We start from the raw sequence: 25,622 nt of genomic DNA on the forward strand, positions 1-25,622 counted from the left end.
GTCTGTGCCGGGATGTTATTTAAAGTTCAATATTCCTCCCTTGCCCTCCCGCGGGAGCGTGGTGGAGTGGGCTTATTCCATGTGCCAGACAGAGTTACCGCACTTTTTGTTAGCTCCCAACTGAAAGTCTGGCGTCGCTGCCCGACGAGCCTGACCGGACTGCTTTTGCGTGAATACGCACCAGTCTCCATGTCAGCCCCGGTCATGTTATCCGACATTCCACCCCCCTTTTATCACTTTCGGTACTTCTTCTTTGAAATCAGTTACATTCTGCACTCCTTACCCCTTCTCCGTATACTCCAGACAAAGACTGTATACGACACCTTACAAATGTGTCAAACCCCCAACCCCATTGAACACAAGTTTCCCCAGATCATATGGCGCCGTGTGTGGAAAGCAGTGCATGCTGGTTACCTCGACACCAGCGTTCAGTCCACCTGGTATATCACCGTCAATGGCAAACAGGTCAACCAGTCTCGTTTGCACCGCATCCGCCTTGCTGACACACCACTCTGTGTTCACTGTGGTGTAGAGGACACGGACGCTCATCGGTTCTCATGTGGTCCGTCTGCTGACGCCTGGAGGCTCGCGCAGCGTATCCTGGATTCCTCACCCGACAGCCGCCTGCTCAGATTATTTTCCTGACGCTTCTATTCCCGGATGTGATTCATTACCCCACAACAAAAACTAATGCCGTGAATTGGATACGCGGTCATACAGTCCGCTACCTTTTTGGGCCCGATGAGAAATCAGAACTAGGTTATTGGACGTACCTTAACGATCGACATTGTGCACTTGTTCGCAACCCCAGATACAAGCAGTTCTTTTCCAATTTTCTACGGAGCGCCTTTCATGACCCGCCTTCCAGCTGGAACGTCCAAGCCATGAGATGCTGATGCTTTTTTACCGATATGATGTTCTGAACGTACTACACACGGAATCCCCACTAAAATTTCGAGAAGACACGTTTGGATGTTCCGCCAATCAGACGGCGCAAGCGACTCCTAGAATTCTGGTGCAACGACTGCCATAATACAAAAAAATGAATAAATAAAAACATACATACAAAAAAAAAACAAAGAGACATAAAGAAAACAAAAATGCAATACAATAAACTAAAAAAAAAAGTTCCTGTTCACAACAAATTTCATTTTTTTATCGCTACTCTCTATGTTTCTTCCCCCCTACTTTCTTCCTTTCCTACACCTTTGCAGTAATAGGTTAGTTGTTTTGGAATAGGTGTAGATAGGTGCCAACGCCTGAAGAGGTGCATTTAATTTAATTTTTTTGTTAGAATACAAGTGGCGGAGGCAAATAGACATTTTTTTTGTAGTTTTTCCTTTCCTGTCCAGATAAAAAAAAGGGTAGCGTCTTATTAGAAATTTAAAAAAAAAAAAAAGTAAGCAAGATGACCCGGTTTCGAGTCCCGGCCGTGGCACAAATTTTAATTTACTTCTTCTGCGTCGATCAATAAAAAATAAAAAAATATAAAAATAAAAAATAAAAAAAAAGTTGGTACAGCGTTCGCTTCGCATTTGAAAGGTCCAGGGTTCAAGGTGCGGCGCCTCCATTTTTTGTGGTCAGTGCATGGTAAGTGTTGGTCGCGGCGAACCTAAAGGCACGCAAGATGTTGCAAAGCCAGCGTCACAGACTGATATGATGTATACTGACGTAAGGAGAGCAAGATGTAAGTGTGGGGATCGGCTGTTATCGAGGTGTCATCGAGTGCAGATCTGTCTTAGGTATCACGGCTTAACCTCATTGAAGTCTAGAGGGTGGACAACACGTTCGTCTTACTCAGAGCGGTGTCCGAACTCTATTTTCGACGTTATACGTGCCACTTTCATTGTGGCCAACTACGATTCGATACAGAATGCATGCAACCTGAAAGACACCCTAACGGATACATAGAGAGTAGTGTTTGTCTGCAGAATAATGGAAGTGCAAGGGTCTGTGTCGTCTATATGGCTGTATGTAGCACCATTAGTGTTCGGGGGGCGGACGTAGCTCAGATGGTAGAGCGCTCGCTTAGTATGCGAGAGGTATTGGCATCAATACCCAGTGCCTACAGAATTTTTAACACACCTACATGCGCACCTTGCCATGCAAGTGGAATAATTCACAGCCAGCAGATGTGTCTAGGAAGATACAAGCGAATGATCAGCATCCACAATTGGCAAGCGTGCTGTTATTAGTGCGCGGGAAGCACCCTCCTCCCACGCCTACACTTAATTTAGAAACAGTACAAGTGTTCCCGTAAGATTCTCAAGCCTATGTCGGAAATATCTGCCTTGCGCCGAGTTCACGTAAATCCCACTGCACATTCCTATTCTTTGCGTGCAGTCGGCTGCTGCTGGTGTTGCTAGTTGTGACTGCTGATAACAGATGCCGTAGCAATCAATTCATGGAGTGAGTTGTATGTTTTGCGATAGTCTGTCTCTGACAAGCAAGCACAGGTGACATAGGTGCGAACACAGGAAGCTTGCTGACCCTCGCTGCCTGCATACACCCAGCAGCCACACAAGGAGGGCGGCCTAAGCCGTAGGCGAAATGTGCTCATTCGCTTTGGCGCGACGTCGAACTACAAATAATGCTGTCACTAGCGTGAGCGTCGTGGAAAGTCGTAAAAGCCGGCTGCGTGGGTGAGTGCCAAGTTTGGGGAGCGTTTCGTAGTATGCGCAGTGCAATGGAGACACGGAAACTTGTTGTGGCCCAGTGTTTTGCAGTTGGACGACAAGATTGGTACACAGTAATAAGAGGGAGGCACTGAGTTGGGATGAATAATGGAGTGCACAATGGGGCTCGAGATGTGTTTGTTACCTCAGGTGCTGTATGATTGTCGACAAGGAGTGAAAACGGAGCAATTTGTGACGGCTCTTTCAATTTAAGACGTTAAAAACAGATGGAATTTGCATTTGTAATACCAGAGCATCGAAACTACTTGGAACTTTTGTGTATATGAACGTGTCCGCGCCTTTGTACTCTGCTCATTTCACCGCTACAAACCTACCAACCATCGTGTCCGTGCGCATCAGAGTCGCAAAGAATGGGGAATAGTGCAGTTTGGTCGTGCATGGGGCGTAGCTCACTTGGTAGAGCGTTCGCTTCGCATGTGAAAGGTCCAGGGTTCAAGCCGCGACGCCTCCATTTTTTGTGGTCAGTGCATGGTAAGTGTTGGTCGCATGAGAACCTAAGGGCACGCAAGATGTTGCAAAGCCAGAGTCACAGACTAAATGATGTATACTGACGTAAGGAGAGCAAGATGTAAGTGTGGGGACCGGCTGTTATCGAGGTGTCATCGAGTGCAGATCTGTCTTAGGTATCACGGCTTAACCTCATTGAAGTCTAGAGGGTGGACAACACGTTCGCCTTACTCAGAGCGGTGTCCGAACTCTATTTTCGACGTTATACGTGCCACTTTCATTGTGGCCAACTACGATTCGATACAGAATGCACGAAACCTGAAAGACACTCTAACGGATACATAGAGAGTAGTGTTTGTCTGCTGAATAATGGGAGTGCAAGGGTCTGTGTCGTCTATATGGCTCTATGTAGCTCCATTAGTCTTCGGGGTGGGGGGGGGGGGGGCGGGCGTAGCTCAGATGGTAGAGCGCTCGCTTAGTATGCGATCAATACCCAGTGCCTCCAGAATTTTTAACACACCTACATGCGCACCTTGCCATGCAAGTGGAATAATTCACAGCCAGCAGATGTGTCTAGGAAGATACAAGCGAATGATTAGCATCCACAATTGGCAAGCGAGCTGGTATTAGTGCGCGGGAAGCACCCTCCTCCCACGCCTACACTTCATTTAGAAACAGTACAAGTGTTCCCGTAAGATTCTCAATCCTATGTCGGAAAGATCTGCCTTGCGCCGAGTTCACGTAAATCCCACTGCACATTCCTATTCTTTGCGTGCAGTCGGCTGCTACTGGTGTTGCTAGTTGTGACTGCTGATAACAGATGCCGTAGCAATCAATTCATGGAGTGAGTTGTATGTTTTGCGATAGTCTGTCTCTGACAAGCAAGCACAGGTGACATAGGTGCGAACACAGGAAGCTTGCAGACCCTCACTGCATGCAGACACCGAGCAGCCACACTATGAGAACGGCCTAAGCCGTAGGCGAAATGTGCTCATTCGCTTTGGCGCGACGTCGAACTATAAATAATGCTGTCACTAGCGTGAGCATTGCGTGAGCGTCGTGGAAAGTCGGAAAAGTCGGCTGCGTTGGTGAGTGCCAAGTTTGGGGAGCGTTTCGTAGTATGCGCAGTGCAATGGAGACGCGGAAACTGGTTGTGGCCCAGTGTTTGGCAGCTGGACGACAAGATTGGTACACAGTAGTAAAGGGCGAGGCACTGAGTTGGCATGAATAATGGAGTGCACAATGGGGCTCGAGATGTGTTTGTTACCTCAGGTGCTGTATGACTGTCGACAAGGAGTGAAAACGGAGCAATTTGTGACGGCTCTTTCAATTTAAGACGTTAAAAACCGACGGAATTTGCATTTGTAATAACAGAGCATCGAAACTACTTGGAACTTTTGTGTATATGAACGTGTCCGCGCCTTTGTACTCTGCTCCCTTCAGCGCTACAAACCAACCAATCATCGTGTCCGTGCGCATCAGAGTCGCAAAGAATGGGGAATAGCGCAGTTTAGTTGAGCATCTGGCGTAGCTCAGTTGGTACAGCGTTCGCTTCGCATGTGAAAGGTCGAGGGTTCAAGCCGCGGCGCCTCCATTTCTTGTGGTCAGTGCATGGTAAGTGTTGGTCGCGGCGAACCTAAGGGCACGCAAGATGTTGCAAATCCAGCGTCACAGACTGATATGATGTTAAAAACAGACGGAATTTGCATTTGTAATACCAGAGCATCGAAACTACTTGGAAATTTTGTGTATATGAACGTGTCCGCGCCTTTGTCCTCTGCTCCCTTCACCGCTACAAACCAACCAACCTTCGTGTCCGTGCACATCAGAGTCACTAAGAATGGGGAATAGCGGAATTTGGTCGTGCATTGGGCGTAGCTCACTTGGTAGAGCGTTCGCTTCGCATGTGAAAGGTCAAGGGTTCAATCCACGGTGCCTCCATTTTTTGTGGTCAGTGCATGGTAAGTGTTGGTCGCGGCGAACCTAAAGGCACGCAAGATGTTGCAAAGCCAGCGTCACAGACTGATATGATGTATACTGACGTAAGGAGAGCAAGATGTAAGTGTGGGGACCGGCTGTTATCGAGGTGTCATCGAGTGCAGATCTGTCTTAGGTATCACGGCTTAACCTCATTGAAGTCTAGAGGGTGGACAACACGTTCGTTTTACTCAGAGTGGAGTCCGAACTCTATTTTCGACGTTATACGTGCCACTTTCATTGTGGCCAACTACGATTCGATACAGAATGCACGAAACCTGAAAGACATAGATACATAGAGAGTAGTGTTTGTCTGCTGAATAATGGGAGTGCGAGGGTCTGTGTCGTCTACATGGCTGTATGTGGCACCATTAGTCTTCGGGGGGGCGGGCGTAGCTCAGATGGTAGAGCGCTCGCTTAGTATGCGAGAGGTTCTGGGATCAATACCCAGTGCCTACAGAATTTTTAACACACCTACATGCGCACCTTGCCATGCAAGTGGAATAATTCACAGCCAGCAGACGAGTCTAGGAAGATGCAAGCGAATGATTGGCAACCACAATTGGCAAGCGTGCTGTTATTAGTGCGCGGGAAGACCCTCCTCTCACGCCTACACTTAATTTAGAAACAGTACAAGTGTTCCCGTAAGATTCTCAAGCCTATGTCGGAAAGATCTGCCTTGCGCCGAGTTCACGTAAATCCCACTGCACATTCCTATTCTTTGCGTGCAGTCGGCTGCTAAAGGTGTTGCTAGTTGTGACTGCTGATAACAGATGCCGTAGCAATCAATTCATGGAGTGAATTGTATGTTTTGTGATAGTCTGTCTCTGACAAGCAAGCACAGGTGACATAGGTGCGAACACAGGAAGCTTGCAGACCCTCGCTGCCTGCAGACACCGAGCAGCCACACTAGGAGGGCGGCCTAAGTAGTAGGCGAAATGTGCTCATTCGCTTTGGCACGACGTCGAACTATAAATAATGCTGTCACTAGCGTGAGCGTCGTGGAAAGTCGGAAAAGTTGGCTGCGTGGGTGAGTGCCAAGTTTGGGGAGCGTTTCGTAGTATGCGCAGTGCAATGGAGACGCGGAAACTTGTTGTGGCCCAGTGTTTTGCAGTTGGACGACAAGATTGGTACACAGTGGTAAAGGGCGAGGCACTGAGTTGGCATGAATAATGGAGTGCACAATGGGGCTAGAGATGTGTTTGTTACCTCAGGTGCTGTATGATTGTCGACAAGGAGTGAAAACGAAGCCATTTGTGACGGCTCTTTCAATTTAAGACGTTAAAAACAGACGGAATTTGCATTTGTAATACCAGAGCATCGAAACTACTTGGAACCTTTGTGTATATGAACGTGTCCGCGTTTGTACTCTGCTCCCTTCACCGCTACAAACCAACCAACCATCGTGTCCGTGCGCATCAGAGTCGCAAAGAATGGGGAATAGCGCAGATAGTTCGTGCATGGGGCGTTGCTCAGTTGGTAGAGCGTTCGCTTAGAATGTAAAAGGTCCGGGGTTCAAACCGCGGCGCCTCCATTTTCTTTGGTCAGTGCAAGGTAAGTGTTGGTCGCGGCGAACCTAAAGGCACGCAAGATGTTGCAAAGCCAGCGTCACAGACTGATATGATGTATTCTGACGTAAGGAGAGCAGGATGTAAGTGTGGGGACCGGCTGTTATCGAGGTGTCATCGAGTGCAGATCTGTCTTAGGTATCACGGCTTAACCTCATTGAAGTCTAGAGGGTGGGCAACACGTTCGTCTTACTCAGAGCGGTGTCCGAACTCTATTTTCGACGTTATACGTGCCACTTTCATTGTGGCCAACTACGATTCGGTACAGAATGCACGAAACCTGAAAGACACCCTAACGGATACATAGAGAGTAGTGTTTGTCTGCTGAATAATGGGAGTGCAAGAGTCTGTGTCGTCTATATGGCTGTATGTAGCACCATTAGTCTTCGTGGGGGGCGGGCGTAGCTCAGATGGTAGAGCGCTCGCTTAGTATGCGAGAGGTACTGGGATCAATACCCAGTGCCTCCATAAATTTTAACACACCTACATGCGCACCTTGCCATGCAAGTGGAATAATTCACAGCCAGCAGATGTGTCTAGGAAGATACAAGCGAATGATTAGCATCCACAATTGGCAAGCGTGCTGTTATTAGTGCGCGGGAAGCACCCTCCTCCCACGCCTACACTTAATTTAGAAACAGTACAAGTGTTCCCGTAAGATTCTCAAGGCTATGTCGGAAAGATCTTCCTTGCGCCGAGTTCACGTAAATCCCACTGCACATTCCTATTCTTTGCGTGCAGACGGCTGCTACTGGTGTCGCTAGTTGTGACTGCTGATAACAGATGCCGTAGCAATCAATTCATGGAGTGAGTTGTATGTTTTGCGATAGTCTGTCTCGACAAGCAAGCACAGGTGACATAGGTGCGAACACAGGAAGCTTGCAGACCCTCGCTGCCTGCAGACACCGAGCAGCCACACTAGGAGGGCGGCCTAAGCCGTAGGCGAAATGTGCTCATTCACTTTGGCGCGACGTCGAACTATAAATAATGCTGTCACTAGCGTGAGCGTTGCGTGAGCGTCGTGGAAAGTCGGAAAAGTCGGCTGCGTGGGTGAGTGCCAAGTTTGGGGAGCGTTTCGTAGTATGCGCAGTGCAATGGAGACGCGGAAACTTGTTGTGGCCCAGTGTTTTGCAGTTGGACGACAAGATTGGTACACAGTGGTAAAGAGCGAGGCACTGAGTTGGCATGAATAATGGAGTGCACAATGGGGCTCGAGATGTGTTTGTTACCTCAGGTGCTGTATGATTGTCGACAAGGAGTGAAAACGGAGCAATTTGTGACGGCTCTTTCAATTTAAGAAGTTAAAAACAGACGGAATTTGCATTTGTAATACCAGAGCATCGAAACTACTTGGAACTTTTGTGTATATGAACGTGTCCGCGCATTTGTACTCTGCTCCCTTCACCGCTACAAACCAACAAACCATCGTGTCCGTGCGCATCAGAGTCGCAAAGAATGGGCAATAGCGCAGTTAGTTCGTGCGTGGGGCGTTGCTCAGTTGGTAGAGCGTTCGCTTAGAATGTGAAAGGTCCGGGGTTCAAGCCGCGGCGCCTCCATTTTTTGTGGTCAGTGCAAGGTAAGTGTTGGTCGCGGCGAACCTAAAGGCACGCAAGATGTTGCAAAGCCAGCGTCACAGACTGATATGATGTATACTGACGTAAGGAGAGCAAGATGTAAGTGTGGGGACCGGCTGTTATCGAGGTGTCATCGAGTGCAGATCTGTCTTAGGTATCACGGCTTAACCTCATTGAAGTCTAGAGGGTGGACAACACGTTCGTCTTACTCAGAGCGGTGTCCGAACTCTATTTTCGACGTTATACGTGCCACTTTCATTGTGGCCAACTACGATTCGATACAGAATGCACGATACCTGAAAGACACCCTAACGGATACATAGAGAGTAGTGTTTGTCTGCTGAATAATGGGAGTGCAAGGGTCTGTGTCGTCTATATGGCTGTATGTAGTACCATTAGTCTTCGGGGGGGGGGGGGGGGGGCAGGCGTAGCTCAGATGGTAGAGCGCTCGCTTAGTGTGCGAGAGGTACTGGGATCAATACTTAGTGCCCCCAGAATTTTTAACACACCTACATGCGCACCTTGCATTGCAAGTGGAATAATTCACAGCCAGCAGACGAGTCTAGGAAGATGCAAGCGAATGATTGGCAACCACAATTGGCAAGCGTGCTGTTATTAGTGCGCGGGAAGACCCTCCTCCCACGCCTACACTTAATTTAGAAACAGTACAAGTGTTCCCGTAAGATTCTCAAGCCTATGTCGGAAAAATCTGCCTTGCGCCGAGTTCACGTAAATCCCACTGCACATTCCTATTCTTTGCGTGCAGTCGGCTGCTACTGGTGTTGCTAGTTGTGACTGCTGATAACAGATGCCGTAGCAATCAATTCATGGAGTGAGTTGTATGTTTTGCGATAGTCTGTCTCTGACAAGCAAGCACAGGTGACATAGGTGCGAACACAGGAAGCTTGCAGACCCTCGCTGCCTGCAGACACCGAGCAGCCACACTAGGAGGGCGGCCTAAGCCGTAGGCGAAATGTGCTCATTCGCTTTGGCGCGACGTCGAACTATAAATAATGCTGTCACTAGCGTGAGCGTCGTGGAAAGTAAGAAAAGTCGGCTGCGTGGGTGAGTGCCAAGTTTGGGGAGCGTTTCGTAGTATGCGCAGTGCAATGGAGTCGCGGAAACTTCTTGTGGCCCAGTGTTTTGCAGTTGGACGACAAGATTGGTACACAGTGGTAAAGAGCGAGGCACTGAGTTGGCATGAATAAGGGAGTGCACAATGGGGCTCGAGATGTGTTTGTTACCTCAGGTGCCTCCTGAGACGCGGCAAGGCAGGAGTAGGCAAAATGCAACAAGGAATAACAATATTAATGTGCTAATAGTAAACTGCAGAAGCGTCTATAGAAAGGTCCCAGAACTGCTCTCATTAATAAACGGTCACAACGCCCATATAGTACTAGGAACAGAAAGTTGGCTGAAACCAGACGTAAACAGTAATGAAATCCTAAACTCTGATTGGAATGTATACCGCAGAGATAGGCTGGACAGTGAAGGGGGAGGCGTGTTTATAGCGATAAGAAGTGCAATAGTATCGAAGGAAATTGACGGAGATTCGAATTGTGAAATGATTTGGGTGAAGGTCACGGTTAAAGCTGGCTCAGACATGATAATTGGATGTCTCTATAGGCCCCCGGGCTCAGCAGCTGTTGTGGCTCAGCACCTGAAGAATAATTTGGAAAATATTTCGAGTAGATTTCCCCACCATGTTATAGTTCTGGGTGGAGATTTTAATTTGCCGGATATAGACTGGGAGACTCAAACGTTCATAACGGGTGGCAGGGACAAAGAATCCAGTGAAATATTTTTAAGTGCTTTATCTGAAAACTACCTTGAGCAGTTAAACAGAAAACCGACTCGTGGCGATAATATATTAGACCTTCTGGTGACAAACAGACCCGAACTATTTGAATCAGTTAATGCAGAACAGGGAATCAGCGATCATAAAGCGGTTACTGCGTCGATGATTTCAGCCGTAAATAGAAATATTAAAAAAGGTAGGAAGATTTTTCTGTTTAGCAAAAGTGACAAAAAGCAGATTACAGAGTACCTGACGGCTCAACACAAAAGTTTTGTCTCAAGTGCAGATAGTGTTGAGGATCAGTGGACAAAGTTCAAAACCATGGTACAATATGCGTTAGATGAGTATGTGCCAAGCAAGATCGTAAGAGATGGAAAAGAGCCATCGTGGTACAACAACCGAGTTAGAAAACTGCTGCGGAAGCAAAGGGAACTTCACAGCAAACATAAACATAGCCAAAGCCTTGCAGACAAACAAAAATTACGCGAAGCGAAATGTAGTGTGAGGAGGGCTATGCGAGAGGCTTTCAATGAATTCGAAAGTAACGTTCTATGTACTGACTTGGCAGAAAATCCTAAGAAATTTTGGTCCTATGTCAAAGCGGTAGGTGGATCAAAACAAAATGTCCAGACACTCTGTGACCAAAATGGTACTGAAACAGAGGATGACAGACTAAAGGCCGAATTACTAAATGTCTTCTTCCGAAGCTGTTTCACAGAGGAAGACTGCACTGTGCTTCCTTCTCTAGATTGTCGCACAGTTGACAAAATGGTAGATATCGAAGTAGACGACAGAGGGATAGAGAAACAAGTAAAATCGCTCAGAAGAGGAAAGGCCGCTGGTCCTGATGGGATACCAGTTCGATTTTACACAGAGTACGCGAAGGAACTTGCCCCCCTTCTTGCAGCGGTGTACCGTAGGTCTCTAGAAGAGCGAAGCGTTCCAAAGGATTGGAAAAGGGCACAGGTCATCCCCGTTCTCAAGAAGGGACGTCGAACAGATGTGCAGAACTATAGACCTATATCTCTAACGTCGATCAGTTGTAGAATTTTGGAACACGTATTATGTTCGAGTATAATGTCTTTTCTGGAGACTAGAAATCTACTCTGTAGGAATCAGCATGGGTTTCGAAAAAGACGATCGTGTGAAACCCAGCTCGCGCTATTCGTCCACGAGACTCAGAGGGCCTTAGACACGGGTTCACAGGTAGATGCCGTGTTTCTTGACTTCCGCAAGGCGTTTGACACAGTTCCCCATAGTCGTTTAATGAACAAAGTAAGAGCATACGGACTATCAGATCAATTGTGTGATTGGATTGAGGAGTTCCTAGATAACAGAACGCAGCACGTCATTCTCAATGGAGAGAAGTCTTCCGAAGTAAGAGTGATTTCAGGTGTGCCGCAGGAGAGTGTCATAGGACCGTTGCTATTCACAATATACATAAATGACCTGGTGGATGACATCGGAAGTTCACTGAGGCTTTTTGCAGATGATGCTGTGGTGTATCGAGAGGTTGCAACAATGGAAAATTGTACTGAAATGCAGGAGGATCTGCAGCGAATTGACGCATGGTGCACGGAATGGCAATTGAATCTCAATGTAGCGAAGTGTACTGTGATGCGAATACATAGAAAGATAGGTCCCTTATCATTTAGCTACAAAATAGCAGGTCAGCAACTGGAAGCAGTTAATTCCATAAATTATCTGGGAGTACGCATTAGGAGTGATTTAAAATGGAATGATCATATAAAGTTGATCGTCGGTAAAGCAGATGACAGACTGAGATTCATTGGAAGAATCCTAAGGAAATGCAATCCGACAACAAAGGAAGTAGGTTACAGTACGCTTGTTCGCCCAATGCTTGAATACTGCTCAGCAGTGTGGGATCCGCACCAGGTAGGGTTGATAGAAGAGATAGAGAAGATCCAACGGAGAGCAGCGCGCTTCGTTACAGGATCATTTAGTAATTGCGAAAGCGTTACGGAGATGATAGATAAACTCCAGTGGAAGACTCTGCAGGAAAGACGCTCAGTAGCTCGGTACGGGCTTTTGTTGAAGTTTCGAGAACATACCTTCACCGAAGAGTCAAGCAGTATATTGCTCCCTCCTACGTATATCTCGCGAAGAGACCATGAGGATAAAATCAGAGAGATTAGAGCCCACACAGAAGCATACCGACAGTCCTTCTTTCCACGTACAATACGAGACTGGAATAGAAGGGAGAACCGATAGAGGTACTCAGGGTACCCTCCGCCACACACCGTCAGGTGGCTTGCGGAGTACGGATGTAGATGTAGATGTAGATGTAGATTGTCGACAAGGAGTGAAAACGGAGCAATTTGTAACGGCTCTTTCAATTTAAGACGTTAAAAACAGACGGAATTTGCATTTGTAATACCAGAGCATCGAAACTACTTGGAACTTTTGTGTATATGAACGTGTCCGCGCCTTTGTACTCTGCTCCCTTCACCGCTACAAACCAACCAACCATCGTGTCAGTGCGCATCAGAGTCGCAAAGAATGGGGAATAGCGCAGTTTCGTCGTGCATGTGGCGTAGCTCAGTTGGTAGAGCGTTCGCTTCGCATGTGAAAGGTCCAGGCCTCAAGCCGCGGCCCCTCCATTTTTTGTGGTCGCGGCGAACCTAAAGGCACGCAAGATGTTGCAAAGCCAGCGTCACAGACTGATATGATGTATACTGACGTAAGGAGAGCAAGATGTAAGTGTGGGGACCGGCTGTTATCGAGGTGTCATCGAGTGCAGATCTGTCTTAGGTATCACGGCTTAACCTCATTGAAGTCTAGAGGGTGGACAACACGTTCGTCTTACTCAGAGCGGTGTCCGAAGTCTATTTTCTACGTTATACGTGCCACTTTCATTGTGGCCAACTACGATTCGATACAGAATGCACGAAACCTGAAAGACACCCTAACGGATACATAGAGAATAGTGTTTGTCTGCTGAATAATGGGAGTGCAAGGGTCTGTGTCGTCTATATGGCTGTATGTAGCAACATTATTCTTCGGGGGCCGGGCGAAGCTCAGATGGTAGAGCGCTCGCTTAGTATGCGAGAGGTACTGGGATCAATACCCAGTGCCTCCAGAATTTTTAACACACCTACATGCGCACCTTGCCATGCAAGTGGAATAATTCACAGCCAGCAGATGTGTCTAGGAAGATACAAGCGAATGATTAGCATCCACAATTGGCAAGCGTGCTGTTATTAGTGAGCGGGAAGCACCCTCCTCCCACGCCTACACTTAATTTAGAAACAGTACAAGTGTTCCCGTAAGATTCTCAAGCCTATGTCGGAAAGATCTGCCTTGCGCCGAGTTCACGTAAATCCCACTGCACATTCCTATTCTTTGCGTGCAGTCGGCTGCTACTGGTGTTGCTAGTTGTGACTGCTGATAACAGATGCCGTAGCAATCAATTCATGGAGTGAGTTGTATGTTTTGCGATAGTCTGTCTCTGACAAGCAAGCACAGGTGACATAGGTGCGAACACAGGAAGCTTGCAGACCCTCGCTGCCTGCAGACACCGAGCAGCCACACTAGGAGGGCGGCCTAAGCCGTAGGCGAAATGTGCTCATTCGCTGTGGCGCGACGTCGAACTATAAATAATGCTGTCACTAGCGTGAGCGTCGTGGAAAGTCGGAAAAGTTGGCTGCGTGGGTGAGTGCCAAGTTTGGGGAGCGTTTTGTAGTATGCGCAGTGCAATGGAGACGCGGAAACTTGTTGTGGCCCAGTGTTTTGCAGTTGGACGACAAGATTAGTACACAGTAGTAAAGAGCGAGGCACTGAGCTGGCATGAATAATGGAGTGCACAATGGGGCTCGAGATGTGTTTGTTACCTCAGGTGCTGTATGATTGTCGACAAGGAGTGAAAACGGAGCAATTTGTGACGGCTCTTTCAATTTAAAACGTTAAAAACAGACGGAATTTGCATGTGTAATACCAGAGCATCGAAACTACTTGGAACTTTTGTGTATATGAACGTGTCCGCGCCTTTGTACTCTGCTCCCTTCACCGCTACAAACCAACCAACCATCGTGTCCGTGCGCATCAGAGTCGCAAAGAATGGGGAATAAAGCAGTTTGGTCGTGCCTGGGGCGTAGCTCAGTTGGTAGAGCGTTCGCTTCGCATGTGAAAGGTGCAGGGTTCAAGCCGCGGCGCCTCAATTTTTTGTGGTCAGTGCAAGGTAAGTGTTGGTCGCGGCGAACCTAAAGGCACGCAAGATGTTGCAAAGCCAGCGTCACAGACTGATATGATGTATACTGGCGTAAGGAGAGCAAGATGTAAGTGTGGGGACCGGCTGTTATCGAGGTGTCATCGAGTGCAGATCTGTCTTAGGTATCACGGCTTAACCTCATTGAAGTCTAGAGGGTGGACAACACGTTCGTCTTACTCAGAGCGGTGTCCGAACTCTATTTTCGACGTTATACGTGCCACTTTCATTGTGGCCAACTACGATTCGATACAGAATGCACGAAACCTGAAGTACACCCTAACGGATACATAGAGAGTAGTGTTTGTCTGCTGAATAATGGGAGTGTAAGGGTCTGTGTCGTCTATATGGCTGTATGTAGCACCATTAGTCTTCGTGGGGGACGGGCGTAGCTCAGATGGTAGAGCGCTCGCTTAGTATGCGAGGGGTACTGGGTCAATACCCAGTGCCTCCAGAATTTTTAACACACCTACATGCGCACCTTGCCATGCAAGTAGAATAATTCTCAGCCTGCAGATGTGTCTAGGAAGATACAAGCGAATGATTAGCATCCACAATTGGCAAGCGTGCTGTTATTAGTGCGCGGTTAGCACCCTCCTCCCACGCCTACACTTCATTTAGAAACAGTACAAGTGTTCCAGTAAGATTCTCAAGCCTATGTCGGAAAGATCTGCCTTGCGCCGAGTTCACGTAAATCCCACTGCACATTCCTATTCTTTGCGTGCAGTCGGCTGCTACTGGTGTTGCTAGTTGTGACTGCTGATAGCAGATGCCGTAGCAATCAATTCATGGAGTGAGTTGTATGTTTTGCGATAGTCTGTGTCTGACAAGCAAGCACAGGTGACATAGGTGCGAACACAGGAAGCTAGCAGACCCTCGCTGCCTGCAGACACCGAGCAGCCACACTAGGAGGGCGGTCCAAGCCGTAGGCGAAATGTGCTCATTCGCTTTGGCGCGACGTCGATCTATAAATAATGCTGTCACTGGCTTGAGCGTCGTGGAAAGTCGGAAAAGTCGGCTGCGTGGGTGAGTGCCAAGTTTGGGGAGCGTTTTGTAGTATGCGCAGTGCAATGGAGACGCGGAAACTTGTTGTGGCCCAGAGTTTTGCAGTTGGACGACAAGATTAGTACACAGTAGTAAAGAGCGAGGCACTGAGTTGGCATGAATAATGGAGTGCACAATGGGGCCCGAGATGTGTTTGTTACCTCAGGTGCTGTATGATTGTCGACAAGGAGTGAAAACGGAGCAATTTGTGACGGCTCTTTCAATTTAAGACGTTAAAAACAGACGGAATTTGCATTTGTAATACCAGAGCATCGAAACTACTTGGAACTTTTGTGTATATGAACGTGTCCGCGCCTTTGTACTCTGCTCCCTTCACCGCTACAATCCAACCAACCATCGTGTCCGTGCGCATCAGAGTCGCAAAGAATGGGGAATAGCGTAGTTTGGTCGTGCCTGGGGCGTAGCTCAGTTGGTAGAGCGTTCGCTTCGCATGTGAAAGGTGCAGGGTTCAAGCCGCGGCGCCTCCATTTTTTGTGGTCAGTGCAAGGTAAGTGTTGGTCGCGGCGAACCTAAAGGCACGCAAGATGTTGCAAAGCCAGCGTCACAGACTGATATGATGTATACTGGCGTAAGGAGAGCAAGATGTAAGTGTGGGGACCGGCTGTTATCGAGGTGTCATCGAGTGCAGATCTGTCTTAGGTATCACGGCTTAACCTCATTGAAGTCTAGAGGGTGGACAACACGTTCGTCTTACTCAGAGCGGTGTCCGAACTCTATTTTCAACGTTATACGTGCCACTTTCATTGTGGCCAACTACGATTCGATACAGAATGCACGAAACCTGAAGTACACTCTAATGGATACATAGAGAGTAGTGTTTGTCTGCTGAATAATGGGAGTGCAAGGGTCTGTGTCGTCTATATGGCTGTATGTAGCACCTTTAGTCTTCGTGGGGGGCGGGCGTAGCTCAGATGGTAGAGCGCTCGCTTAGTATGCGAGAGGTACTGGTATCAATACCCAGTGCCTCCAGAATTTTTAACACACCTACATGCACACCTTGCCATGCAAGTGGAATAATTCTCAGCCTGCAGATGTGTCTAGGAAGATACAAGCGAATGATTAGCATCCACAATTGGCAAGCGTGCTGTTATTAGTGCGCGGGGAGCACCCTCCTCCATCGCCACCACTTTATTTAGAATCAGTACAAGTGTTCCCGTAAGATTCTCAAGCCTATGTCGGAAAGATCTGTCTTGCGCCGAGTTCACGTAAATCCCACTGCACATTCCTATTCTTTGCGTGCAGTCGGCTGCTACTGGTGTTGCTAGTTGTGACTGCTGATAACAGATGCCGTAGCAATCAATTCATGGAGTGAGTTGAATGTTTTGCGATAGTCTGTCTCTGACAAGCAAGCACAGGTGACATAGGTGCGAACACAGGAAGCTAGCAGACCCTCGCTGACTGCAGACACCGAGCATCCACTCTAGGAGGGCGGCCTAAGCCGTAGGCGAAATGTGCTCATTCGCTTTCGCGCGACGTCGAACTATAAATAATGCTGTCACTAGCGTGAGCGTTGCGTGAGCTTCGTGGAAAGTCGGAAAAGTCGGCTGCGTGGGTGAGTGCCAAGTTTGGGGAGCGTTTTGTAGTATGCGCAGTGCAATGGAGACGCGGAAACTTGTTGTGGCCCAGTGTTTTGCAGTTGGACGACAAGATTAGTACACAGTAGTAAAGAGCGAGGCACTGAGTTGGCATGAATAATGGAGTGCACAATGGGGCTCGAGATGTGTTTGTTACCTCAGGTGCTGTATGATTGTCGACAAGGAGTGAAAACGGAGCAATTTGTGACGGCTCCTTCAATATAAGACGTTAAAAACAGACGGAATTTGCATTTGTAATACCAGAGCATCGAAACTACTTGGAACATTTGTGTATATGAACGTGTCCGCGCCTTTGTACTCTGCTCCCTTCACCGCTACAAACCAACCAACCATCGTGTCCGTGCGCATCAGAGTCGCAAAGAATGGGGAATAGCGCAGTTTGGTCGTGCCTGGGGCGTAGCTCAGTTGGTAGAGCGTTCGCTTCGCATTTGTAAGGTGCAGGGTTCAAGCCGCGGCGCCTCCAATTTTTGTGGTCAGTGCATTGTAAGTGTTGGTCGCGGCGAACCTAAAGGCACGCAAGATGTTGCAAAGCCAGCGTCACAGACTGATATGATGTATACTGACGTAAGGAGAGCAAGATGTAAGTGTGGGGACGGGCTGTTATCGAGGTGTCATCGAGTGCAGATCTGTCTTAGGTATCACGGCTTAACCTCATTGAAGTCTAGAGGGTGGACAACACGTTCGTCTTACTCAGAGCGGTGTCCGAACTCTATTTTCAACGTTATACGTGCCACTTTCATTGTGGCCAACTACGATTCGATACAGAATGCACGAAACCTGAAGTACACCCTAATGGATACATAGAGAGTAGTGTTTGTCTGCTGAATAATGGGAGTGCAAGGGTCTGTGTCGTCTATATGGCTGTATGTAGCGTGGGGGGCGGGCGTAGCTCAGATGGCAGAGCGCTCGCTTAGTGTGCGAGAGGTACTGGGATCAATACCCAGTGCCTCCAGAATTTGTAACACACCTACATGCGCACCTTGCCATGCAAGTGGAATAATTCTCAGCCTGCAGATGTGTCTAGGAAGATACAAGCGAATGATTAGCATCCACAATTGGCAAGCGTGCTGTTATTAGTGCGCGGGAAGCACCCTCCTCCCACGCCACCACTTTATTTAGAAACAGTACAAGTGTTCCCGTAAGATTCTCAAGCCTATGTCGGAAAGATCTGCCTTGCGCCGAGTTCACGTAAATCCCACTGCACATTCCTATTCTTTGCGTGCAGTCGGCTGCTACTGGTGTTGCTAGTTGTGACTGCTGATAACAGATGCCGTAGCAATCAATTCATGGAGTGAGTTGTATGTTTTGCGATAGTCTGTCTCTGACAAGCAAGCACAGGTGACATAGGTGCGAACACAGGACGCTAGCAGACCCTCGCTGCCTGCAGACACCGAGCAGCCGTAGTAGGAGGGCGGCCTAAGCCGTAGGCGAAATGTGCTCATTCGCTTTGGCGCGACGTCGAACTATAAATAATGCTGTCACTAGCGTGAGCGTTGCGTGGGCGTCGTGGAAAGTCGGAAAAGTCGGCCGCGTGGGTGAGTGCCAAGTTTAGGGAGCGTTTTGTAGTATGCGCAGTGCAATGGAGACGCGGAAACTTGTGGCCCAGTGTTTTGCAGTTGGACGACAAGATTAGTACACAGTAGTAAAGAGCGAGGCACTGAGTTGGCATGAATAATGGAGAGCACAATGGGGCTCGAGATGTGTTTGTTACCTCAGGTGCTGTATGATTGTCGACAAGGAGTGAAAACGGAGCAATTTGTGACGGCTCTTTCAATTTAAGACGTTAAAAACAGACGGAATTTGCATTTGTAATACCAGAGCATCGAAACTACTTGGAACTTTTGTGTATATGAACGTGTCCGCGCCTTTGTACTCTGCTCCCTTCACCGCTACAAACCAACCAACCATCGTGTCCGTGCGCATCAGAGTCGCAAAGAATGGGGAATAGCGCAGTTTGGTCGTGCCTGGGGCGTAGCTCAGTTGGTAGAGCGTTCGCTTCTCATGTGAAAGGTGCAGGGTTCAAGCCGCGGCGCCTCAATTTTTTGTGGTCATTGCATTGTAAGTGTTGGTCGCGGCGAACCTAAAGTCACGCAAGATGTTGCAAAGCCAGCGTCACAGACTGATATGATGTATACTGACGTAAGGAGAGCAAGATGTAAGTGTGGGGACCGGCTGTTATCGAGGTGTCATCGAGTGCAGATCTGTCTTAGGTATCACGGCTTAACCTCATTGAAGTCTAGAGGGTGGACAACACGTTCGTCTTACTCAGAGCGGTGTCCGAACTCTATTTTCAACGTTATACGTGCCACTTTCATTGTGGCCAACTACGATTCGATACAGAATGTACGAAACCTGAAGTACACCCTAATGGATACATAGAGAGTAGTGTTTGTCTGCTGAATAATGGGAGTGCAAGGGTCTGTGTCGTCTATATGGCTGTATGTAGCACCAATAGTCTTCGTGGGGGGCGGGCGTAGCTCAGATGGTAGAGCGCTCGCTTAGTATGCGAGAGGTACTGGGATCAATACCCAGTGCCTCCAGAATTTTTAACACACCTACATGCACACCTTGCCATGCAAGTGGAATAATTCTCAGCCTGCAGATGTGTCTAGGAAGATACAAGCGAATGATTAGCATCCACAATTGGCAAGCGTGCTGTTATTAGTGCGCGGGGAGCACCCTCCCCCATCGCCACCACTTTATTTAGAATCAGTACAAGTGTTCCCGTAAGATTCTCAAGCCCATGTCGGAAAGATCTGCCTTGCGCCGAGTTCACGTAAATCCCACTGCACATTCCTATTCTTTGCGAGCAGTCGGCTGCTACTGGTGTTGCTAGTTGTGACTGCTGATAACAGATGCCGTAGCAATCAATTCATGGAGTGAGTTGTATGTTTTGCGATAGTCTGTCTCTGACAAGCAAGCACAGGTGACATAGGTGCGAACACAGGAAGCTTGCAAACCCTCGCTGCCTGCAGACACCGAGCAGCCACACTAGGAGGGCGGCCTAAGCCGTAGGCGAAATGTGCTCATTCGCTGTGGCGCGACGTCGAACTATAAATAATGTTGTCACTAGCGTGAGCGTTGCGTGAGCGTCGTGGAAAGTCGGAAAAGTCGGCTGCGTGGGTGAGTGCCAAGTTTGGGGAGCGTTTTGTAGTATGCGCAGTGCAATGGAGACGCGGAAACTTGTTGTGGCCCAGTGTTTTGCAGTTGGACGACAAGATTAGTACACAGTAGTAAAGAGCGAGGCACTGAGTTGGCATGAATAATGGAGTGCACAATGGGGCTCGAGATGTGTTTGTTACCTCAGGTGCTGTATGATTGTCGACAAGGAGTGAAAACGGAGCAATTTGTGACGGCTCTTTCAATTTAAGACGTTAAAAACAGACGGAATTTGCATTTGTAATACCAGAGCATCGAAACTACTTGGAACTTTTGTGTATATGAACGTGTCCGCGCCTTTGTACTCTGCTCCCTTCACCGCTACAAACCAACCAACCATCGTGTCCGTGCGCATCAGAGTCGCAAAGAATGGGGAATAGCACAGTTTGGTCGTGCCTGGGGCGTAGCTCAGTTGGTAGAGCGTTCGCTTCGCATGTGAAAGGTGCAGGGTTCAAGCCGCGGCGCCTCAATTTTTTGTGGTCAGTGCATTGTAAGTGTTGGTCGCGGCGAACCTAAAGGCACGCAAGATGTTGCAAAGACAGCGTCACAGACTGATATGATGTATACTGACGTAAGGAGAGCAAGATGTAAGTGTGGGGACCGGCTGTTATCGAGGTGTCATCGAGTGCAGATCTGTCTTAGGTATCACGGCTTAACCTCATTGAAGTCTAGAGGGTGGACAACACGTTCGTCTTACTCAGAGCGGTGTCCGAACTCTATTTTCAATGTTATACGTGCCACTTTCATTGTGGCCAACTACGATTCGATACAGAATGCACGAAACCTGAAGTACACCCTAATGGATACATAGAGAGTAGTGTTTGTCTGCTGAATAATGGGAGTGCAAGGGTCTGTGTCGTCTACATGGCTGTATGTAGCACCATTAGTGTTCGTGGGAGGCGGGCGTAGCTCAGATGGTAGAGCGCTCGCTTAGTATGCGAGAGGTACTGGGATCAATACCCAGTGCCTCCAGAATTTTTAACACACCTACATGCGCACCTTGCCATGCAAGTGGAATAATTCTCAGCCTGCAGATGTGTCTAGGAAGATACAAGCGAATGATTAGCATCCACAATTGGCAAGCGTGCTGTTATTAGTGCGCGGGAAGCACCCTCCTCCCACGCCACCACTTTATTTAGAAACAGTACAAGTGTTCCCGTAAGATTCTCAAGCCTATGTCGGAAAGATCTGCCTTGCGCCGAGTTCACGTAAATCCCACTGCACATTCCTATTCTTTGCGAGCAGTCGGCTGCTACTGGTGTTGCTAGTTGTGACTGCTGATAACAGATGCCGTAGCAATCAATTCATGGAGTGAGTTGTATGTTTTGCGATAGTCTGTCTCTGACAAGCAAGCACAGGTGACATAGGTGCGAACACAGGAAGCTTGCAAAACCTCGCTGCCTGCAGACACCGAGCAGCCACACTAGGAGGGCGGCCTAAGCCGTAGGCGAAATGTGCTCATTCGCTGTGGCGCGACGTCGAACTATAAATAATGCTGTCACTAGCGTGAGCGTCGTGGAAAGTCGGAAAAGTCGGCTGCGTGGGTGAGTGCCAAGTTTGGGGAGCGTTTTGTAGTATGGGCAGTGCAATGGAGACGCGGAAACTTGTTGTGGCCCAGTGTTTTGCAGTTGGACGACAAGATTAGTACACAGTAGTAAAGAGCGAGGCACTGAGTTGGCATGAATAATGGAGTGCACAATGTGGCTCGAGATGTGTTTGTTACCTCAGGTGCTGTATGATTGTCGACAAGGAGTGAAAACGGAGCAATTTGTGACGGCTCTTTCAATTTAAGACGTTAAAAACAGACGGAATTTGCATTTGTAATACCAGAGAATCGAAACTACTTGGAACTTTTGTGTATATGAACGTGTCCGCGCCTTTGTACTCTGCTCCCTTCACCGCTACAAACCAACCAACCATCGTGAACGTGCGCATCAGAGTCGCAAAGAATGGGGAATAGCGCAGTTTGGTCGTGCCTGGGGCGTAGCTCAGTTGGTAGAGCGTTCGCTTCGCATGTGAAAGGTGCAGGGTTCAAGCCGCGGCGCCTCAATTTTTTGTGGTCAGTGCATTGTAAGTGTTGGTCGCGGCGAACCTAAAGGCACGCAAGATGTTGCAAAGCCAGCGTCACAGACTGATATGATGTATACTGACGTAAGGAGAGCAAGATGTAAGTGTGGGGACCGGCTGTTACGAGGTGTCATCGAGTGCAGATCTGTCTTAGATATCACGGCTTAACATCATTGAAGTCTAGAGGGTGGACAACACGTTCGTCTTACTCAGAGCGGTGTCCGAACTCTATTTTCTACGTTATACGTGCCACTTTCATTGTGGCCAACTACGATTCGATACAGAATGCACTAAACCTGAAGTACACCCTAATGGATACATAGAGAGTAGTGTTTGTCTGCTGAATAATGGGAGTGCAAGGGTCTGTGTCGTCTATATGGCTGTATGTAGCACCATTAGTCTTCGTGGGGGGCGGGCGTAGCTCAGATGGTAGAGCGCTCGCTTAGTATGCGACAGGTACTGGGATCAATACCCAGTGCCTCCAGAATTTTTAACACACCTACATGCGCACCTTGCCATGCAAGTGGAATAATTCTCAGCCTGCAGATGTGTCTAAGAAGATACAAGCGAATGATTAGCATCCACAATTGGCAAGCGTGCTGTTATTAGTGAGCCGGAAGCACCCTCCTCCCACGCCTACACTTTATTTAGAAACAGTACAAGTGTTCCCGTTAGATTGTCAAGCCTATGTCGGAAAGATCTGCCTTGCGCCGAGTTCACATAATCCCACTGCACATTCCTATTCTTTGCGTGCAGTCGGCTGCTACTGGTGTTGCTAGTTGTGACTGCTGATAACAGATGCCGTAGCAATCAATTCATGGTGTGAGTTGTATGTTTTGCGATAGTCTGTCTCTGACAAGCAAGCACAGGTGACATAGGTGCGAACACAGGAAGCTTGCAAACCCTCGCTGCCTGCAGACACCGAGCAGCCACACTAGGAGGGCGGCCCAAGCCGTAGGCGAAATGTGCTCATTCGCTGTGGCGCGACGTCGAACTATAAATAATGCTGTCACTAGCGTGAGCGTCGTGGAAAGTCGGAAAAGTCGGCTGCGTGGGTGAGTGCCAAGTTTGGGGAGCGTTTTGTAGTATGCGCAGTGCAATGGAGACGCGGAAACTTGTTGTGGCCCAGTGTTTTGCAGTTGGACGACAAGATTAGTACACAGTAGTAAAGAGCGAGGCACTGAGTTGGCATGAATAATGGAGTGCACAATGGGGCTCGAGATGTGTTTGTTACCTCAGGTGCTGTATGATTGTCGACAAGGAGTGAAAACGGAGCAATTTGTGACGGCTCTTTCAATTTAAGACGTTAAAAACAGACGGAATTTGCATTTGTAATACCAGAGCATCGAAACTACTTGGAACTTTTGTGTATATGAACGTGTCCGCGCCTTTGTACTCTGCTCCCTTCACCGCTACAAACCAACCAACCATCGTGTCCGTGCGCATCAGAGTCGTAAAGAATGGGGAATAGCGCAGTTTGGTCGTGCCTGGGGCGTAGCTCAGTTGGTAGAGCGTTCGCTTCGCATGTAAAAGGTGCAGGGTTCAAGCCGCGGCGCCTCAATTTTTTGTGGTCAGTGGATTGTAAGTGTTGGTCGCGGCGAACCTAAAGGCACGCAAGATGTTGCAAAGCCAGCGTCACAGACTGATATGATGTATACTGACGTAAGGAGAGCAAGATGTAAGTGTGGGGACCGGCTGTTACGAGGTGTCATCGAGTGCAGATCTGTCTTAGGTATCACGGCTTAACCTCATTGAAGTCTAGAGGGTGGACAACACGTTCGACTTACTCAGAGCGGTGTCCGAACTCTATTTTCTACGTTATACGTGCCACTTTCATTGTGGCCAACTACGATTCGATACAGAATGCACGAAACCTGAAGTACACCCTAATGGATACATAGAGAGTAGTGTTTGTCTGCTGAATAATGGGAGTGCAAGGGTCTGTGTCGTCTATATGGCTGTATGTAGCACCATTAGTCTTCGTGGGGGGCGGGCGTAGCTCAGATGGTAGAGCGCTCGCTTCGTATGCGAGAGGTACTGGGATCAATACCCAGTGCCTCCAGAATTTTTAACACACCTACATGCGCACCTTGCCATGCAAGTGGAATAATTCTCAGCCTGCAGATGTGTCTAGGAAGATACAAGCGAATGATTAGCATCCACAATTGGCAAGCGTGCTGTTATTAGTGCGCGGGAAGCACCCTCCTCCCACGCCACCACTTTATTTAGAAACAGTACAAGTGTTCCCGTAAGATTCTCAAGCCTATGTCGGAAAGATCTGCCTTGCGCCGAGTTCACGTAAATCCCACTGCACATTCCTATTCTTTGCGTGCAGTCCGCTGCTACTGGTGTTGCTAGTTGTGACTGCTGATAACAGATGCCGTAGCAATCAATTCATGGAGTGAGTTGTATGTTTTGCGATAGTCTGTCTCTGACAAGCAAGCACAGGTGACATAGGTGCGAACACAGGAAGCTAGCAGACCCTCGCTGCCTGCAGACACCGAGCAGCCACACTAGGAGGGCTGCCTAAGCCGTAGGCGAAATGTGCTCATTCGCTTTGGCGCGACGTCGAACTATAAATAATGCTGTCACTAGCGTGAGCTTCGTGGAAAGTCGGAAAAGTCGGCTGCGTGGGTGAGTGCCAAGTTTGGGGAGCGTTTTGTAGTATGCGCAGTGCAATGGAGACGCGGAAACTTGTTGCCGGCCGCGGTGGTCTCGCGGTTCTAGGCGCGCAGTCCGGAACCGTGCGACTGCTACGGTCGCAGGTTCGAATCCTGCCTCGGGCGTGGATGTGTGTGATGTCCTTAGGTTAGTTAGGTTTAAGTAGTTCTAAGTTCTAGGGGACTAATGACCACAGCAGTTGAGTCCCATAGTGCTCGGAGCCATTTGAACCATTTTTTTGAAACTTGTTGTGGCCCAGTGTTTTGCAGTTGGACGACAAGATTAGTACACAGTAGTAAAGAGCGAGGCATTGAGTTGGCATGAATAATGGAGTGCACAATTTGGCTCGAGATGTGTTTGTTACCTCAGGTGCTGTATGATTGTCGACAAGGAGTGAAAACGGAGCAATTTGTGACGGCTCTTTCAATTTAAGACGTTAAAAACAGACGGAATTTGCATTTGTAATACCAGAGCATCGAAACTACTTGGAACTTTTGTGTATATGAACGTGTCCGCGCCTTTGTACTCTGCTCCCTTCACCGCTACAAACCAACCAACCATCGTGTCCGTGCGCATCAGAGTCGCAAAGAATGGGGAATAGCGCAGTTTGGTCGTGCCTGGGGCGTAGCCCAGATGGTAGAGCGTTCGCTTCGCATGAGAAAGGTGCAGGGTTCAAGCCGCGGCGCCTCAATTTTTTGTGGGCAGTGCATTGTAAGTGTTGGTCGCGGCGAACCTAAAGGCACGCAAGATGTTGCAAAGCCAGCGTCACAAACTGATATGATGTATACTG

General features: G+C 48.4%; 5 non-coding genes across 5 annotated transcripts; all 5 read left to right on the forward strand.

The window, feature by feature from the left end:
- The first annotated feature begins 5,506 nt into the window (after nt 1–5,506).
- On the forward strand, nt 5,507–5,579 carry Trnat-agu (transfer RNA threonine (anticodon AGU)). The gene has a single exon. It is a non-coding gene; the product is annotated as a tRNA-Thr (tRNA).
- Nucleotides 5,580–14,165: 8,586 nt separating this feature from the next.
- Trnaa-cgc (transfer RNA alanine (anticodon CGC)) lies at nt 14,166–14,238 on the forward strand. The gene has a single exon. It is a non-coding gene; the product is annotated as a tRNA-Ala (tRNA).
- Nucleotides 14,239–18,910: 4,672 nt separating this feature from the next.
- Trnae-cuc (transfer RNA glutamic acid (anticodon CUC)) lies at nt 18,911–18,983 on the forward strand. Its single transcript has one exon. It is a non-coding gene; the product is annotated as a tRNA-Glu (tRNA).
- Nucleotides 18,984–20,501: 1,518 nt separating this feature from the next.
- On the forward strand, nt 20,502–20,574 carry Trnaa-cgc (transfer RNA alanine (anticodon CGC)). The gene has a single exon. It is a non-coding gene; the product is annotated as a tRNA-Ala (tRNA).
- A 1,507-nt stretch (nt 20,575–22,081) lies between these two features.
- Nucleotides 22,082–22,154, forward strand: Trnaa-cgc (transfer RNA alanine (anticodon CGC)). Its single transcript has one exon. It is a non-coding gene; the product is annotated as a tRNA-Ala (tRNA).
- The last annotated feature ends 3,468 nt before the right edge of the window (nt 22,155–25,622 follow it).

Source organism: Schistocerca gregaria, chromosome 10 (assembly GCF_023897955.1).
Source record: "Schistocerca gregaria isolate iqSchGreg1 chromosome 10, iqSchGreg1.2, whole genome shotgun sequence".
NCBI lineage: Eukaryota > Metazoa > Arthropoda > Insecta > Orthoptera > Acrididae > Schistocerca > Schistocerca gregaria.